This window comes from Pimephales promelas, chromosome 11 (genome assembly GCF_988280905.1).
Source record: "Pimephales promelas chromosome 11, fPimPro1.hap1.1, whole genome shotgun sequence".
Taxonomy (NCBI): domain Eukaryota; kingdom Metazoa; phylum Chordata; class Actinopteri; order Cypriniformes; family Leuciscidae; genus Pimephales; species Pimephales promelas.
This window is the reverse complement of record NC_142779.1, coordinates 27939805-27958045: the sequence shown is the minus strand read 5'-3', so window position 1 is coordinate 27958045 and position 18241 is coordinate 27939805. Positions and strand designations below refer to the sequence as shown.

The 18241-nt window shown below is 45.4% G+C and overlaps 1 long non-coding RNA gene and 1 pseudogene across 1 annotated transcript; one reads left to right on the top strand and one right to left on the bottom strand.

Annotated features, from left to right (window-relative positions):
* The window catches only part of LOC148977215 (uncharacterized), a 30575-nt pseudogene extending 26723 nt beyond the window's left edge, over window positions 1–3852 (top strand).
* A 2106-nt stretch (window positions 3853–5958) lies between these two features.
* Window positions 5959–16833, bottom strand: LOC148977214 (uncharacterized). Its single transcript, XR_016145593.1, has 3 exons — window positions 16742–16833; window positions 14485–14551; window positions 5959–5978 (listed from the first exon to the last, which is right to left on the bottom strand). It is a non-coding gene; the product is annotated as an uncharacterized LOC148977214 (long non-coding RNA).
* Between the last annotated feature and the right edge of the window lie 1408 nt (window positions 16834–18241).

The window sequence follows — 18241 nt, the reverse complement described above, 5'->3', positions numbered from 1 at the left end:
GCTCTGTCCCCTCGCGTCTTCACGAAGATCTTCGAGGCAGCCCTTGTTCCCCTTCGCGAACACGGGGTTCGCATCCTGAATTATCTCGACGACTGGCTGATACTAGCACACTCTCGAGCTCAGCTTTGCGAACACAGAGACTTGGTGCTCCGGCACCTAGCCCGTTTGGGCCTTCGGGTCAACCGGAAAAAGAGCAAACTTTGCCCCGTGCAGAGGATCTCTTTTCTCGGCATGGAGATAGACTCGGTCGCCATGTCCGCGCAGCTCACGAACGAGCGCGCGCACTCACTGCTGACTTGTCTTCGACAGTTCGAGGGCAAGAGTGCGGTTCCACTGAAACTATTTCAGAGGCTCCTGGGGCATATGGCATCCGCGGCTGCGGCAACGCCGCTCGGTTTGCTTCATATGAGACCGCTTCAGCTGTGGCTTCGCGATCGAGTCCCGAGGTGGGCATGGCATCGCGGCTCGCTCCGAGTTCCAGTGACTCCAGCGTGCCGCCGAACCTTCTTCCCGTGGTCGAACCTCAGCTTCTTACGGACCGGCGTCCCTATTCAGCGAGTTTCCAGGCATCTCGTTGTCTCCACGGATGCATCTACCACGGGTTGGGGTGCCATGTGCAATGGGCATGCAGCCGCCGGTTCCTGGACAGGAGCCCAGCGCCTCATGCACATCAATTGCCTCGAGCTGTTGGCAGTACGGCTCGCCCTACACCGCTTCCGAGCGTTGCTCAAGGGCCAGCATGTGCTTGTCCGCTCAGACAACACTACGGCAGTAGCGTACATCAACCACCAGGGGGGTCTACGCTCACGCCAGTTGTCGCAGCTCGCCCGCCACCTCTTGATATGGAGTCAGAAGCACCTGAGGTCCCTTCGTGCAGTTTACATTCCTGGAGACCGGAACTGGGCAGCCGACGAGCTGTCCCGGGTCCGCCCCATCTCCGGCGAATGGCGACTCCATCCCCAGTCGGTCCAGCTGATTTGGGACGAGTTCGGGGAGGCACAGATAGACCTGTTCGCCTCTCGGGACTCGTCCCACTGCGCCCAGTTTTATTCTCTGACCCGCGGCACTCTCGGCTCGGATGCGCTGGCGCACAGCTGGCCACGGGGCCCACGCAAGTATGCGTGTCCCACAGTGAGCCTCCTTGCACGGGTGTTGTGCAAGATCAAGGAGGACGAGGAGCAGGTCTTGCTGGTAGCCCCCTACTGGCCCACCAAGACGTGGTTCTCCGATCTCTTGCTCCTCGCGACAGCACCTCCTTGGCCTATTCCTCTGAGACAAGATACTCTCTCAGAGACGGGGCACTCTGTGGCACCCTCGTCCCGATCTTTGGAGGCTGCACGTGTGGCTCCTGGACGGCACGAGGCAGGTTTGAGTTCGCTGCCACCTGCGGTGGCGGATACCATCACTTCCGCAGAGCGTCGTCCACGAGACACCTTTATGCGTTGAAGTGGAACCTCTTCGTCAATTGGTGCTCTTCTCGCGGAGAAGACCCCCGGAGATGTTCGATCAGTGTCGTGCTTTCCTTCCTGCAAGAAGGGTTGGAGCGCAGGCTGTCGCCCTCCACCCTTAAGGTTTACGTCGCGGCCATTGCCGCTTCTCATGAAGCAGTGGAAGGTAAGTCCTTAGGGAAGCACGACCTGGTCATCAGGTTCCTGAGGGGAGCGAGGAGGCTGCATCCGCCTCGTCCTCCCCTCGTACCCTCTTGGGACCTCTCAGTAGTTTTAAGTGCTCTGCAGAGGCATCCCGTTGAGCCTTTGCAATCGGTAGAGTTAAAAGTTTCTGTCCATGAAGACAGCACTCCTGGTTGCATTGGCTTCCATCAAGAGGGTGGGGGACCTGCACGCATTCTCCGTTGACGAAGCGTGCCTGGAGTTCGGGCCGGCTTACTCTCACGTGATCCTGAGACCCCGGCCTGGATATGTGCCCAAGGTTCCCACCACTCCCTTCCGGGACCAGGTGGTGAACCTGCAAGCGCTGCCCCCGGAGGAGGCAGACCCAGCCTTGGCACTGCTCTGTCCGGTACGTGCTCTCCGCACCTATGTCGACAGAACGCAGTGTTTCAGGACCTCAGACCAGCTCTTTGTCTGTCATGGAGGGAGCCAGAAGGGAAGGGCTCTCTCAAAGCAACGGCTGTCCCACTGGATTGTGGATGCCATTGCTTTGTCTTACCAGCAGCAAGGCCTTCCGTGCCCCCTTGGTGTGACGGCCCATTCCACTCGGAGTGTGGCCTCCTCTTGGGCTTTAGCGCACGGCGCCTCGCTAACAGACATCTGCAGAGCTGCAGGCTGGGCGACACCCAACACCTTCGCCAGATTCTATAATCTGCGAATTGAGCCGGTATCCTCTCACGTACTCGTTTCGGCCAGTTCTGGATCCGCTCAGGTGTCTTCGCTTGCTCGCCACTCCACTCCCCGGACTGGATAAGTGCGATATTTCCTCAGTTCTTCCATTGAAGCCTTGAGTCCTTCAGCACCGACGATGCGGGCACCACTGCTGTGGCTCTGGATGCTGGCTAGGTGCCTCCATGCGTACGGTTCCCCCTTGGTAACCGTCTCATGTGTATTATCCACTGTAAGCCTCTCTGAGCATGTGTCTTCCCTTGGCAAGCCATCTGCCACCCCTGGAGCTGAAATTAGTAGCCACCTGCGGTTGGTGCTCCAGTGATTCCATATGTGTTCCTATGTGGCCATATGTGTAATCGTAAGTCCTCCCTTCGGTAGGCAGCTGGTAGCATGTCCCCTTCGGGATATGTTTCCCAGTGTACCTTGGTAATCCTGTGTCTAAGTCGGATCCCCTAAGGAAAACAGGTAAGGCTCGGGGGTTTAGACTTTCGCAGGGCACTGGAAGACAGCCTGAAGTTGGCGTGATGGCACAGACCCCCAATCTCCGTCACTTCTGACGTAACTCGAAGTGACTACGAAAGGGAACGTCTCGGTTACGTATGTAACCCTCGTTCCCTGAGTAGGGAACGGAGACGTTACGTCTCCCTGCCACTTCTGCTGTATCGCTGGGTAGATGCCGAGTTCAGTCTTGGCTCCTCAGCGAAGACATACTGCGGTTGCGTTCACTTCCTCCTTTTATACTCACGGAGAAGGGCGGAGTACGCTATGCAAATTTCCGCAGCCCCAAGGCATTGCATGCCATTGGCTCGTGTTTAAATACTCGAAGAGGATTGGCTTTCTATGCGAAACCCCCAATCTCCGTCACTTCTGACGTAACGTCTCCGTTCCCTACTCAGGGAACGAGGGTTACATACGTAACCGAGACGTTTGTTTTGCAGTAAAATGCTATAGATTTGCACTAAAATACAAAATGCTTTTGAATCGCGGAAGTCAACACAGTTTATGCAGACGAATGTCAGCTTTTTCATAAAAAAAAGTAAATTAATACCGTCATCCAATCCGAAGTTATTAATATATGTAAGGGGAGTGCCGATTGACGCTCTAGAGCGTCAAATGACCAAATGAGATGAGTGAGATGACATCAAAACATGCAATTAACATTTCAGTGGGGCCTATACAGGATGAAAATGCAGGTGAAGATAGGCATAGTACAACTGTCAGGAAACTGGAAAGCATATTGAAGACTTTACAGACCTGGGAGAGAATTCCTGAGGACATTGCCCATAAAGTCAATGAACTTGAAGAGCAAACAAAGGAAGAAAATATAAACTTTAAAAGATTTGTGCTACATTGTGATGAGGACAATTCACGTAAAATACGCCCACTACTTGCAAACAGAAAAAGAAAGACTGACAGAAACACTGCCTCAGAGACTAGGACAGATGTTACATGAAGTTTTCCTATAAAATCAAGAAGAAAAAACAAAGCAATCAGTGGCCCAAAAAGATAATACAAATAAGGTTTGACAAGAAATTTTTATTCAAATGGAGTTTTGCCATTTTATTAAACATTTTACTTGTTCTCCACTATGAGTCCTCCAGAAAAGTTACTATAAAACAATTGACTTGATTGTTCACATTGTACTATAAAACAATTGACAACGAAAATAAAAGCCTTCTCAAATATCAAATAAAGTAATGAGCTTTTATGTTTTTATTTAGAAATAAGCTGATAACAGCAACAATTAGTACATGTGTGCAGAAACATGGGTACTGTTTATTTCAAAGAGTCCTCTAAAAAGGACAAGAAAACCTCAGCCGCTGTAGGCCCAAAGCGGTGGGTGGCCAAATCCAGCTCAGATTCAGGACCAAGGTTTTCCACATTACTTTTCATTTTTTCAATGCTCCTCCTGTAAATAAATTAAAATATTCATGTTACTACCTGGAATTGTTACTCTGTTGCATCATAGCCATAGCCCCATATTGTTAAAAGCGCTATATAAATATAGGAAGGTGACCAAGACTTGAGGATCATATGGAATTACAATATGCATGACATTATCACTTGATTAATTGACCTCTTGATACAGAGACTTTGTACAATGGTAATGTTAGAATAAAATGCATATTAGGCCAATTAAATTTAACAAAGGGAAAAACCCTTTCCCGGCAAGGGTGCTTCACTAAATGACTTGATCGTAAACAAATTAACAGGTTCCGCTATTGTTATTGGACCCGGAAGAGGCTAAATGGATATACTCTATAGCCCCTTTCACACATAGATTCCGAAAAATACACGGATAATGTGACCCGGGATTGTTTTATTTTGGTTCATTTACACTGCCAGTTTTTTTTCCGTGTTGCTCGGATGTCCTCTTCAGGTATACCTGCAAGTAGTTTCTCTTTCGGGACATGTTTGGCCAGTGCCATACCAAACCCCTTGGCTAGGTCTTCTGCTTCTCCCTCTGTTAAAGTGCTGAATATTGTCAGCTTTATCTTTGCCTTTCTAGGCTGCTGCAGCACATTGGGTGGAACATCTTTTTTGCCAACCTATGTATGAACAAATACAGTGTCACAGATGCAAAGCATGAGAGCAGAGCTTTCTAAACACCGTACCATGCCTATCAATAGCCATGAGGGGCAGAGTGGCAAACTACATCTGACTTTCGATCTTCTTTTATACTTAAATGTATGCATATAATAGGAATAAAAACCCTTATCAACATTCGGAACATGTTTGTGGACATGTTTTCTCCTTTGACCCTCCTCCTCAACTCATCTTCATCTACCAGGTAGCTCTTTCCTTGCGCTGTTAGCCTTCCTAATACTTTGTAAACTTTCCTTTCTTTTTCCTCCACTCCCTCATCTTCCCTACGCCTTTCTTCATGGTCTTGCTCTTCCTCCTTGTCCTCCTCCACTCCCTCATCATCCCTATATCTTTCTTCATTTTCTTGCTCTTCCTCCTTGTCCTCCTCCATTTCTTCCTCACTGGATATGGCCATAGGCTTTCCTATGGCCTCCAACATGGACATAACGGTCTCTTCTGTTCAAAAAATATGTCAGAATTCATGTCAACATCACAGGTTTACAATGTGGGACATTCTACAAAAATGTAATTACTACCTAAACCTTTCTATTAATTGAAGAGGAATGTCAATCCTTTATAAGAGTTGACATGTTTGTTATTTCTATGTCCCAGGGCAGAGCAAGTAAACAATAGTTGTTTCTTATATATAAACATAAATGTTTATATATAAGAAACAACTATTGTTTACTTGCTCTGCCCTGGGACATAGAGACATTATCAAACATACACATCATTGCAGGAAGCTAAACTATATAAAATACTGAATTAAATTGAATGTACAATTAAATAGATAAAGTTTTATAGAGCTAATAGATTTGGTCAAAATAATAGATTTTTGTTTAAGGTGAATAATGTTGTTAGAAACAGCATAGTTAGGCAACATATGTTGCTACAGTAAATGAGACACAGTCTGTATAGACCATATTTGAGAACAAGGGCAAAGTTTGGGTTTGCTTTTACCTCTTTTCTCTTGGTTTGACCAGCATAATTTATGAATGGGGACAAAGGCTTCTGCGGATCCAGAGGGTTGGCCTAACAGGTCTGGGTCAGCTGTGTAAAAAGAAACAAGACATAAAAGAGAGTGAGTGATTGTGAATGAGTGAGTTTTTGAGTGAGTGAGTTTGAGTGAGTGAATGTTTAAATGAGTGAGTGTTTGAATGAGTGAGTGAGTTAGTGAATGAGTGAGTGAGAGTGATTGAGTCAGTGAATGAGTGAGTGAGTGTTTGAGTGAGTGATTGAGAGTTTGTTTGAGTGCGTGAATGAGTGTTTGTGTGAGTGTGAATTAAGTGAGTGTTGGAGTGAGTGTTTGGGTGAGTGTTGGAGTGAGTGAGATTGATTGAGTGTTTGTTTGAGTGTGTGAGTGAGTGAGTGAGTGTTTGTTTGAGTGAGTGTGAATTAAATGAGTGTTGGAGTGAATGAGAGTGTTTGAGTGAGTGAGATTGATTGACTGTTTAAGCGTGTGTGTGAGTAAGTGAGTGAGTGTTTGTTTGAGTGAGTGTGAATTAAATGAGTGTTGGAGTGAGTGAGTGTGTTTGAGTGAGGGAGGGAGTGGGTTTGTTTGATTGATTGAATGAGTGAGTGTGAATGAGTGAGTGAGTGATTTTGAGTGAGTGAATGATTAAATGAGTGAGTTAGTGAATGATGTTACGATTCTTCTCAAAGATCGCAACAAAGAAAGGGACACGCCACACAACCGCTGCATAAACCATAAGATTTATTTTACATAAAGTAATTAAATATGATATGTCAAGAGATCAGTATAAATGTTAGTTAGTATGTCAGCATGTATTTGTAAGTAACAAGCTCAAGTGATGTCAGTTTAACCAAACATAACCAAACATAATCAAAAATCCAAAATCAAAAGATCCTCATCAGGGGAAGTACATCGTCTCAGATCTCCGAAGCGGTTGTGCTCTCCCGTGACCCATATGTCCTGTGAGCTCTCTGGAAGTTCCCAGAGCCGCAACAACACCAGTAAGCCATCGTTCTCTCTCTGTTTAACCCAGTATCTTTTAAAACGTCATGATCTGGTTCAGGTGTAAAGCCACGCCCTCCAGCAATCAGCCTATAACTCGGGGACAAACACATGAGCACAACCATTTATTGAACCGTCACAATGAGTGAGTGTGAATGAGTAAGTGTTTGAGTGAGAGTGTTTGAGTGAGTGAGTTAGTGAATGAGTGAGTGATTGAGTGTTTGCATGAGTGAGTGTTTGATTGACTGAGACTGAGTGTTTGAGTGACTGAGTGTTTAAAGGACTGAGTTTGAGTGAGTGAATGATTAAATGAGTGAGTGTGAATGAGTAAGTGTTTGAGTGAGAGTGTTTGAGTGACTGAGTGTTTGAGTGACTGAGTGAGTGAGTGACTGAGTGAGTGAGTGACTGAGTGAGTGTTTGAATGAGTGTTTGAGTTAGTGAATGAGTGATTGAGAGTGAATGAGTGAGTGAGTGTGTGTGTGTGTGTGTGAGTGAGAGAGAATCAGTAAATGAGTGTTTGTGTGAGTGTGTGAGTGAGTGTTTGAGTGAGTTAGTGTGTGTGTGTGTGTGTGTGTGTGTGTGAGTCAGTCAGTGAGTGTTTGTTTAAGTGAGCGAGTGAGTATGTACATGCACTGAATGCATCATTGAGTAAGTGAGTGTTGGAGTGAGTGAGTGAGAGTGTTTGGGTGAGTGAGTGTTGGAGTGAGTGAGTGATTGACTGAGTGAGGTTGTTTGATTGAATGAGTGAGTGTTTGAGTGAGAGTGTTTCAGTGAGTGATTAATTGGGTGAGTGTCTGAGTGATTGAGTTAGTGAATGAGTGAGTGAGTGGTTGAGTGTTTGTTTGAATGAGTGTTTGATTGAGTGTTTGAGTGAGGGAGTGAGTGTTTAATGTGATTGAGTTAGTGAATGAGTGAGTGAGTGATTGAGTGTTTGTTTGAGTGAGTGTTTGAGTGAGGGGGTGAGTGTTTGAGTGATTGAGTTGGTGAATGAGTGAGTGAGTGAGTGTTTGTTTGAGTGTTTGTTTGAGTGAGGGAGTGAGTGAGTTTGATTGAATGGCGAGTGTTTGAGTGAGAGTGATTACAGTTTTTTTTTATTCGCTTTGGTACTATTTTCACAAGTAAGGTGTACATTTTCAAAACTCTTAGTACAAAAATCCAAACTGATCACACTTGTAACGCAGCTAGTCATTCTTTCAAAACCTGATGTAATGCTTTCAGTCAGTTGCACATGTTTTCAGTCCACATAATAATTATTTCAAACACAAGATTATTGTAATATGTAATGAGAACATTTGGTTTAATCACTGAAACACAACAATATGATCTTCTTTCAGTTTAGTACTTTTAACAATCAGTTCATCCAACAGCAAACAATGCAAGATACATGTTTCAAATCGGCCTTAGAAGTGCTGAAATGAATATGCTACAGTACTATAAAAGACAGATTACACAGTTTTACTGTAACATTAGGCAATACACTTGCAGTACCCAACATTTACATAATCTATAATTTCCAAATATCCATCATATATGTAGGCCTAATCAAATCAAGGATCAATGAAGACATCCTCTACAATCATTTAGGCAAATTATAGTTTTTATTTTTCAGATATAATTGTAACATAGGTATACTTTCTATAATGAAATGTAACTAAAGAAGAACAAAACGTCTCTGGTTACGTATGTAACCCTAGTTCCCTGAAGGGAACGAGACGCTGCGTGTAAACGCCGTGGGAACGCCTCTGCGTGACGAGTCATGAAGCACGTATGAAATCTGTCCAATGGCGAGACGGAACGTCATAGGCGGGGTGACGTATCGACCAGGAAACTATAAAGCATCCCCGAAACACAAGCGCAACAGCTTCTGATAGGACTGAAGCAAGCGCTCACGGGCATGCTGGGAGTATGGCATAGACACGCAGCGTCTCGTTCCCTTCAGGGAACTAGGGTTACATACGTAACCAGAGACGTTCCCATTCAGGGAACTTCGAGCTGCGTGTAAACGCCGTGGGAACGCTAATACCAACGCCGCCATGCGAGCAGGTGTCCGTTGTATGAAATCAGGCACATATTTAGACGAAAGCACCTGCGCCCCTGGAGCGGAGCTACCATACCCCTGGTTGAGTGAGCCCAGACAGCCAAAGGAGAAGGCTGACCGGCGGACTCATATGCAAATGAGATGGCCTCGACCACTCACTTACTCAACCTCTGCTCAGATGCGGGACAACCTTTCTTCGGAGGTCCAAAACAAACAGATAACTGTTCAGGCTTTCTCCACAGGGCAGCTCTGTGGACATAAGCATCTAGAGCCCTCAGAGGGCAGAGCAGATTAGTTTCTCTTGGTCTGACCTCACAATACCACGAAGAAAAAGAATTACCAATGGGTATCTCCCGTGAAAAGCTCCACTCAAAGGGACGTGGTAAGCAGATAGGCCACCACATACACCTTTAGTGTGGAGTGGGATAACCCTGTGGAGAAATGCTCCAAAGGAATTCCAGCACCGCCACACCGGGCAGTTAACTGGGTCCAACTGGTGTTCTCCCCACCAAGAGGTGAAACATTGCCACCTCAAGGCATATAATCTCCTCGTGGACGGAGCTCTGGATTGGAGGATGGTCTCCACGACCTCAGTCGAGAGACCCGATTCTATGAGCTGGGCCCCCTCAGAGGCCAAGCCACAACCTCCATAGATCTGGGCGGGGGTGAAGTATCGACCCGCATCCATACTCGGGCCGGCCAACGCGGGGCTACTAACAGTAGAAAGACCCCGACTCGGTGAACCCTCTCCAGAACTCCTGGGAGCAGAGCAATCGGGGGAAATGCGTACAGGGGTGACCTCGGCCACTCCTGTACCATCGCATCCAACCCCAGAGGGGCTGGTGGATACAGAGAAACCACAGCATGCAGTGTCTCAGTCCCTGGATTCAAATAGGCCTACCTCGGTATGACCGAAATGACTCCATAGGAGCTCCACCACCTCGGGGTGGAGTCTCCACTCCCCGGGCCTCGGCCCCTGCCTCGACAGGATGTCTGCTCCCCGATTTAAATATCCTGGGATATAAAATCGCCAAAGAAGAAGCTTCCCCTGGGCCCACAGAAGGATCTGGCGCTAGCCTGAATAATGGACATGAGCGCAGACCCCCTTGATGGTCTATAAAAAGACCCCCGATGTGCTGTCTGACCGGACAAGAACATGGTGACCCCTCAGGTCTGGGAGAAAGTCCACAGACCCCGGGCTGAGCGACCACTCATGATCGCCCCCAGCCCGTGAGGGAGGCGTATATCGTTAGCTTCTTTGGAACAATGAAGTAACGGCTGTAATACCCCAACTCTCTGTCGGGGGGTAGAACTCGTTCTATCGCCCCCTTCAGTAACAGAGCTTTCACCTCTTGTTCCATGACCAGAGCCTGCTCGGGGGATACCACTGTAGGCAAAATCCCCCGAAAACGAGGCGGACGTGACCTGAACTGGATCGCGTACCCGCGTTCGATAGTCTGCAGGACCCATCGAGATATATTTGGAAGACTTTCTCATTCTGCCAGAAATTCCACTAAGGGTACCAGTCTCTCGAGACTGGCCTCTGGAGTAATTATAGAGACAGAAACAGTGCCCTGTGACCGCGCACAGGCAGGGTTTAACGACTGTTCTGTATCGCTCCTCGGAGCAAACGAGCTTCCCTCGGGAAACCACTCGCTAGGACCGTCTGCGCCCACCCTCACAGGCAGGTTCAGCAGAACGGGTCCCTGCAGACCCCCCTGGTTGTTTATGTAAGAGACCACAGACATGTTGTCTGACCGGACAAGAACATGATGATCTCTGAGGTCTGGGAGAAAGTGTTTCAGAGCCTGAAACACCGCCATCATCTCTAGACAATTTATATGCCATCGGAGATGATGGTCTTGCCACAACCCGCGGGCCGAGCGACCACTCATGATCGCTCCCCAGCCCGTGAGAGAGGCATCCGTCGTCACCGTTACCCGGCGACACGGGGCTCCCAGCGCAGGTCCCAGGGACAGGAACCAAGGTTCTTTCCACATAGCCAGGGCACGGAGACCACGTCGCGTGACCTTGATCTTGCGGAGCGGCTTTCCCCTCGGGGAGAACCCCTTGGTCTTGAGCCACCACTGTAGTGGTCTCATGTACAGCAGGCCGCACGGTAACACGTTGGATGCTGCTGCCATCAGACCCAGAATTCTCTGGAATTCCTTTACAGTGAGTGACTGGCCTAGCTTCACTTGCTTGACAGTCGAGATAATCGAGGCTATACAAGCCGGCGACAGACGTGCCTGCATCGTCGTCGAATCCCATACCACGCCTAGAAAAGTGGTCCGCTGAACTGGCGAAAGCACACTCTTCTTAGCGTTGAGTCTCAACCCCAACCTTCTGATGTGGGCGAGGACGGCATCTCGATGCCGAATTGCCTGATGCTCCGATTGAGCCAGAATCAACCAATCGTCGATGTAATTTAAAATGTGAATGCCCTGGAGACGCAGCGGGCCAAGGCCGCGTCCATGCATTTCGTGAAGGTTCGAGGAGATAACGCTAGGCCGAATGGAAGGACCCGATATTGGTACGCTTCGCCCCAAAAAGCGAACCTCAGGAACTTCCGATGTTGCGGAAGGATGGAGATATGGAAGTACGCGTCTTTTTTTAGGTCTATCGTGACAAACCAGTCCTCGGACCTGATCTGTGACACGATCTGCTTGAGAGTCAGCATTTAGAACTTGAGCTTCCCTACTGACCGATTTAAGAGGCGCAGGTCTAAAATCGGACGCAGCCGCCCATCCTTCTTTGGAACAATGAAGTACCGGCTGTAATACCCCAGCTCTCTGTCGGGAGGAAGAACTCGTTCTATCGCCCCCTTCATTAGCAGAGCTTTCACTTCTTGTTCCATAACCAGAGCCTGCTCGGGGGTCACCACTGTGGGCAAAACCCCCCGGAAACGAGGTGGACGCGACCTGAACTGGATCGCGTACCCGCGTTCGATAGTCTGCAGGACCCAACGAGATATATTTGGAAGACTTCCCCATTCTACCAGAAATTCTACTAAGGGTACCAGTCTCTCGAGACTGGCCTCTGGAGTAGTTTTTAAAAACAGAAACAGCGCCCTGTGACCGCGCACAGGCAGGGTTTAACGACCGTTCTGTATCGCTCCTCGGAGCAAACGAGCGTCCCTCGGGAAATCGCTCGCTGGGACCGTCTGCACCCCCCATTACAGGCAGGGTTGGCAGAACGAACCCCTGAGGGCACCGAGAGAGAGCGGGCGCCGGATTCAGCGGCGAACACCTCTGTCTCACGGTGGGGACCACCCTCAGTAGCCTGACACCAGTGGCGTCAGGACTTCTTCGACGAAGCCTTCCTGGCGACAATAACCGTCCTCAGATCGGTTCTATCCCGGGAAGACCTCGTCTGAGAACGCCGCGTCTCAGCCCAGTTTTGCTGGGGAGGAGCCCGAGACGCGACGCTCTCTCGACGGGCGGGGCTGCTCTCGCCCAGCAGCCCCCGAAGGATGAGTACGGAGGGGGAGACATTTCTGGAGCGCCGCTGCCTGTTTTTTTCCCGGACGACAGCGGCGCATCCAGGAGAAACGCTTTATCTTTCTCCTTCATATTAGCCAGATTTAGCCACAGATGCCTCTCCGTGGCCACCAGGGCTGCCATAGAGCGGCCGACTGATCTGGCCGTCTCCTTGGTGGCACGGAGAGAAATATCTGCCGCCTGACGCAGTATCTCATTAATCACGTCAGTGCCGACGACCTCCCCCTCACTCATATCTCCTAGACCCAGCAATATTAGCATACATAGAGGTCTCAACTGGCCATTCAATGGTTAATTTTTCCACAGCCCGAGTCAAAAACCTCCATTTTTTTTTTTTTTTCCCTTTATTTTTACTACATTCGCGGGAGACTGGGATGGCAAACGAGCTTCCCTCGCTCTCCACTGAGTCCATAGACTCTGCATCCACACTTTCAACATCCAGCTCCTCAGAACTGGATAATTGAAGTGATGGCGCCTCAGCCCGGGCAGGAAAAACCGCAACGCGGACTCCCGCAGCGAGAACTGAGGCACTGGATCTACCAGGTAAGGGCAGAGAAAGGGCGGGGCCCGTCTCAATCCCCGCTGATAGATCCATCTGCGATCCCCACGACGCAAGCCTTCGCTGTGCCTCGGCAGCAGCGGGACCCGAGCCGCGGGGAGCGCGCACCGAACCACTCTCCTCGAAGAGTGCCCGGCGGGAGCGAAGTGTCTTCATGGGCAGACACTCGCAGTGCACAGCCGGCCCCCTCGAGAGCCGACTGAGCATGCTGCACTCCCAAACAAACAACACACAGATCGTGTGTATCCCCACCCGTGATGAAGCGAGGGCAGGGATGAACACACTTTCTGCTGTTGTTTGCTCGCCATATCAATATATATAAATATACAATATTAGACAGACAGACAAAATTCATACATAGAGCGCTTGTGAAGACTCAGAAGCTGTTGCGCTTGTGTTTCGGGGATGCTTTATAGTTTCCTGGTCGATACGTCACCCCGCCTATGACGTTCCGTCTCGCCATTGGACAGATTTCATACGTGCTTCATGACTCGTCACGCAGAGGCGTTCCCACGGCGTTTACACGCAGCTCGAAGTTCCCTGAATGGGAACATAACATTTAGTGCACACATTACAGTACATAGTGGCCAATTGTGGTCAGACTGGTCACCACTATGTGAAAAAATTTAGCTATAACGAGTATTCATCATGTGTGGTTACTGGTTACATGTAATTTAAATATTCATACAAACACACATTTTATTTCTCTAGTTCTCAAAATCCATATACTGTATATTGCTGAAATGAAAATCTATATGTTTACCAAAATTAATTGATTAACCATTAAGATCTGTTGGATTAAATAATAGACAAAAGTATCAAACTGAACAAAAAGAGATGCAAATCAAAAGTTTGATAGTAAGAGCTTTATGAAAGGCAGTTACTGTGAATGAAACAATAATGTAGATGAAACACTTATTTTGTGTTGTGAAAAGGATACTTTGTGATTGTGTGAATTGTACTAACACAGTTGAAAACATGATGAAATGTTTGAAAAAAGTGCACTTTTGATGATCTGTTGTGATATTAGCACTAAGAGTTTTGAAAATGTACACCTTACTTGTGAAAATAGTACCAAAGCGAATAAAAAAAACTGTAAGTGGGTGAGTGTTTGTGTGATTAAGTGAGTGACTGAGTTAGTGAATTAATAGGTGAGTGTTTGAATGGGTGAGTGATTGAGTGTTTGTTTGAGTGAGGGAGTGTGTGTGTTTGTGTGTGTGTGTGTGTGAGAGAGAGAGAGAGTCAGTAAATGAGTGTTTGAGTGAGTGTTTAAGTGAGCGAGTGAGTGAGTGAGTATGTACAGACACACACACACACACACACACACACACACACACACACACACGCACACACACGCACACACTCACCTGCCAAGGGTACAGGTTAGATACAAAAAAATACATACACACACACACACACATATATATATATATATATATATAGAGAGAGAGAGAGAGAGAGACTTCTGCAATATTCTCTTTTACCTTGACATATGTAGCACATGTGTGTGGCACACTCTACATGCATCACTGCCCCACAGGTACATGCCTCCTGTCAGTGCCGGCGCTATGGGGGGGCATTAGGGGGCAATGCCCCCCCAAATGTATTTTGTGCCCCCCCAAATTGAATTATGATATAATTTACAAAATAATATCAGTTTAATTTAATTCACATTTCAGTGAGAAATAGTACAAATATATGTCTACAAACGGCTCATTAGCTGAAAATACAATAAAGCCAACATAAAAACCAGTGTGACGCCGTGAGGAAACCCCCCTGCCGCCCCCCCCCAATCACGCACGTTAATACTTGAATGAAATGATTTTCAGTTGGCGCGACCGCGCGAGCTTCCTGCATTCAAAACAAAGCAAACAGATGAAAACTCTCCAAAAATGGAAATTAGAAAATGGTTCAATACCACAGTTTCTCCTTACACATCGATTACCCCATACAGCAAGACAACGACAGCCCGGCTTTGGTATTTGGTGCTTCTACCGTGCAGTGTTGTAGTCGAGACCGAGACCAAAGACAGTCGAGTCCGAGTCGTAAGTGTAGCTATTTATCTAACTGGCATGTACTGTAATGTTCACTATGTGTTGTCACGTGATGAAACTAATAGTTTAGTTGGCCTAGTTTTTGCGCTGCCCATTGTCCTGAAATGTCACTCACTCCCGCCGTGGAGAAACCAACACAGTCTCATGAAGATGCGTATCTATACCACGAGTGTCATTTCTCGTGGCATTTATACGCCAAAAGTGTTTTTTTCGTTTATATGGTACGCACTAAAAAACCCTGGGTTAGGTTTAGGGGGGAGGGGGGTGGGGAGTTCGTGCGTATTATACGCAAAAAAGTGCGTATCATATGTACGCGAAAATCGCGTGCCAAATACACGCAAAAACTGTTTTTGGCGTATAAATGCCACGAGAAATGACATTCGTGCCATAGACACGAACTTTCATGAGATCGGGCTGGAGAAACAGGTGTTTAAGCCTATATTTTCTTGTAAATGGAAATTGTAGAATAATATCTGTGTATGTTGTGGGTGTTTTTTATTTGTTAAAGGTGTTAAAGGTTTTATTTGATAAAGGTAACTACATGATGCTTTTTTAAGGCTACGAATGTAAATGCTTATGTTAGAACAAAGCAGAATAAAGATGAGTAACTTAGCTTTTTTTTTTCTCACTTCCGCCATTGAGATAGCATATAATCGGCTATTCTGTCAGTGAGAGACTATGTACATGTTCGTTAGCTTTGCTATTATAAAGCTGTGGTCAGAGTCGGTCTTGCAATTTTTTTTTTGTATAGGCCTATTTAACCCTTGATCAAATTTCTTAAGAGTCGCTCGTCTTGCAACAATGTGTAATGTTTTATGTGTTTATTGTGTGGGTTGCATTACTTCATGTTAATAGCTAACAGAAAAGGCAGTAGCAATAATAAATATAGGATATCTAATATCGGGAAAAAAAGTCCCCATACCTACCTAGTGCCCACCCATTGAAAATAAATGCCCCCCTGCTAAAAGCGGTCTGAAGCCGGCTCTGCCTCCTGTTAAAACAAAACAAAGAGAAAAATCACATATACAATAGGGATGTGAACCACATATATGACAGGTTGGTAAATTATTATATACATGTCAGGTACAGAGATTATGTATACTATATATGAAAAGTTTCCATTCCTAATGGAAAACTGCACTTACTGTCTTTCTCCCTGAAACATTTTTGGCACAAATTCCACATTTTTTAGTTCGATCTGTAAATACAGGATATATATATATATATATATATATATATATATATATATATATATATATATATATATATATATATATATTTATAAATATGTACTTGTCTTTTTTTCTTATTAAAGGTAAATATACACATTTGACCACTTGCACCATTTCCAGTTTCATGGACTGATGAAAAAAAAGGGTAAATATTTTAAAATTAAAAATTAATGCTGTTCTAAATCCACATTTCTGAATACCTAACAAACATAAATTGACTTTTTAAGCCAGTGCAAAAAGCTGTTATCGATTAATTAATGTTTTTGAATCTCTCTATCTAATATATATATATATATATATATATATATATATATATATATATATATATATATATATATATCGGCCTGTTACATTTTTGACATTTTTGATACTGATCTCTGGTATCATTCAACAAAATTCTAAGCTTTAAAAATATTTATACCTATTAATAACATTTCAATCAATAAGGTACATACCTAAAGACTGAAACAAAAGTGAGGCTAGGCGCATTCTCTCTTGTTTTATTGCAGGGCACTGGAAGGAGGTAATGCAGCCAGCAGACTTCATGAATTCAGTGGCAAACTTGAAGGAAGGCAAAAGTTTTTTGACAAGAAAAAAAGGATATTTGTCACTAATTATATAATCAGAAACATGTTTGTGCTGTAATATATCAATGTACATGGGTAGATTATATATGATAAAAGGTTAAAATTGGTTGACACATGCCTGCAGTGATTTACACTGGGTAACATTATTAACTTACAGCAAGTGTGTGGATACCACATGACACGGAATCAGTTTGCAAATTGTGTTTTGTGGTTTTAATGGTCCACTCTCCTTTCACTCCCCTTGAAGATGCAAATGCACTGTAATCAACAAAATCACTATCACCACTAAGATCCAACTCCAACAGTTCATTTTAAAATAAATATTTTGTAATCATCTACTCATACAATTGTCAGTCCAAACTGTATATTTCAGTTGTTGCTTCCTCGTAACAAAGCTACAGAAAGTAGGACTTATGCTAGTGATGTGAGCATGACTGTGCTAGAGTGGGTCTGTATACTGTAAATAGTGCAAATTGTGAGGCAGTTGGTTAGAAATCGATCAGCTAAGGACTTAAAGGAGTAGTTCACTTTTAAAAAAAACTTTTGCTTATAATTCACTCACCCCCATGTCATCCAAGATGTCCATGTCTTTCTTTCTTCAGTCGAAAATACATTTTTGATGAAAAAAAAAGGTTTTTGATGAAAACATTCCAGGATTTGTGGGAACAGTGGGAACCAAACGGTTCAAGGTTCAAAAGACAGTTTCAGTGAAAACTGTTCAGAGAGCTTTAAACGATTCCAGAAGATGAATAAGGGTCTTATCATGCGAAACGATCGCTCATTTAAAAAATAAATAACAAAGTTTAAGTTTTATAAGCTGAAATGCTCACCTTGCTCTTTTCTGTGTGACTCTCATGTTCGAACTCATTTATCAAAATGAACAAATCTTTTTTCGATTCAATTTGTTCATTTCGTTCGATGAATGAAGCAAATGACTCAAAAAAAGATTAGTCCATTTAAAAAAAAAAAGGACTAATCGCTCGTTTTTTTAAATGAGCAATCCTTTCGCTTCATAAGACCCTTATTCATCTTCTGGAATCGTTTAAAGCCCTCTGAACAGTTTGTAGTTTGCACTAAAACTTCTGAAGTCCATTATATGGAGAAAAATCCTGGAATGTTTTCATCAAAAACCTTAATTTCTTTTCGACTGAAGAAAGAAAGACATCGACATCTTGGATGACATGGGGGTGAGTAAATTATCAGCAAAAGTTTTTTTTTTTTTAAAGTGAACTAACAGTGTTGATAAAGGGTAGGTACTGCCATTTTACATAATATGGCCCTAGTAGATTTTAGCCCATTAGATGATAAATATGATAAATACCTACCACCAGTGTTGAGCAACTGCTTGGCACTGCCACTCTGTCTCTC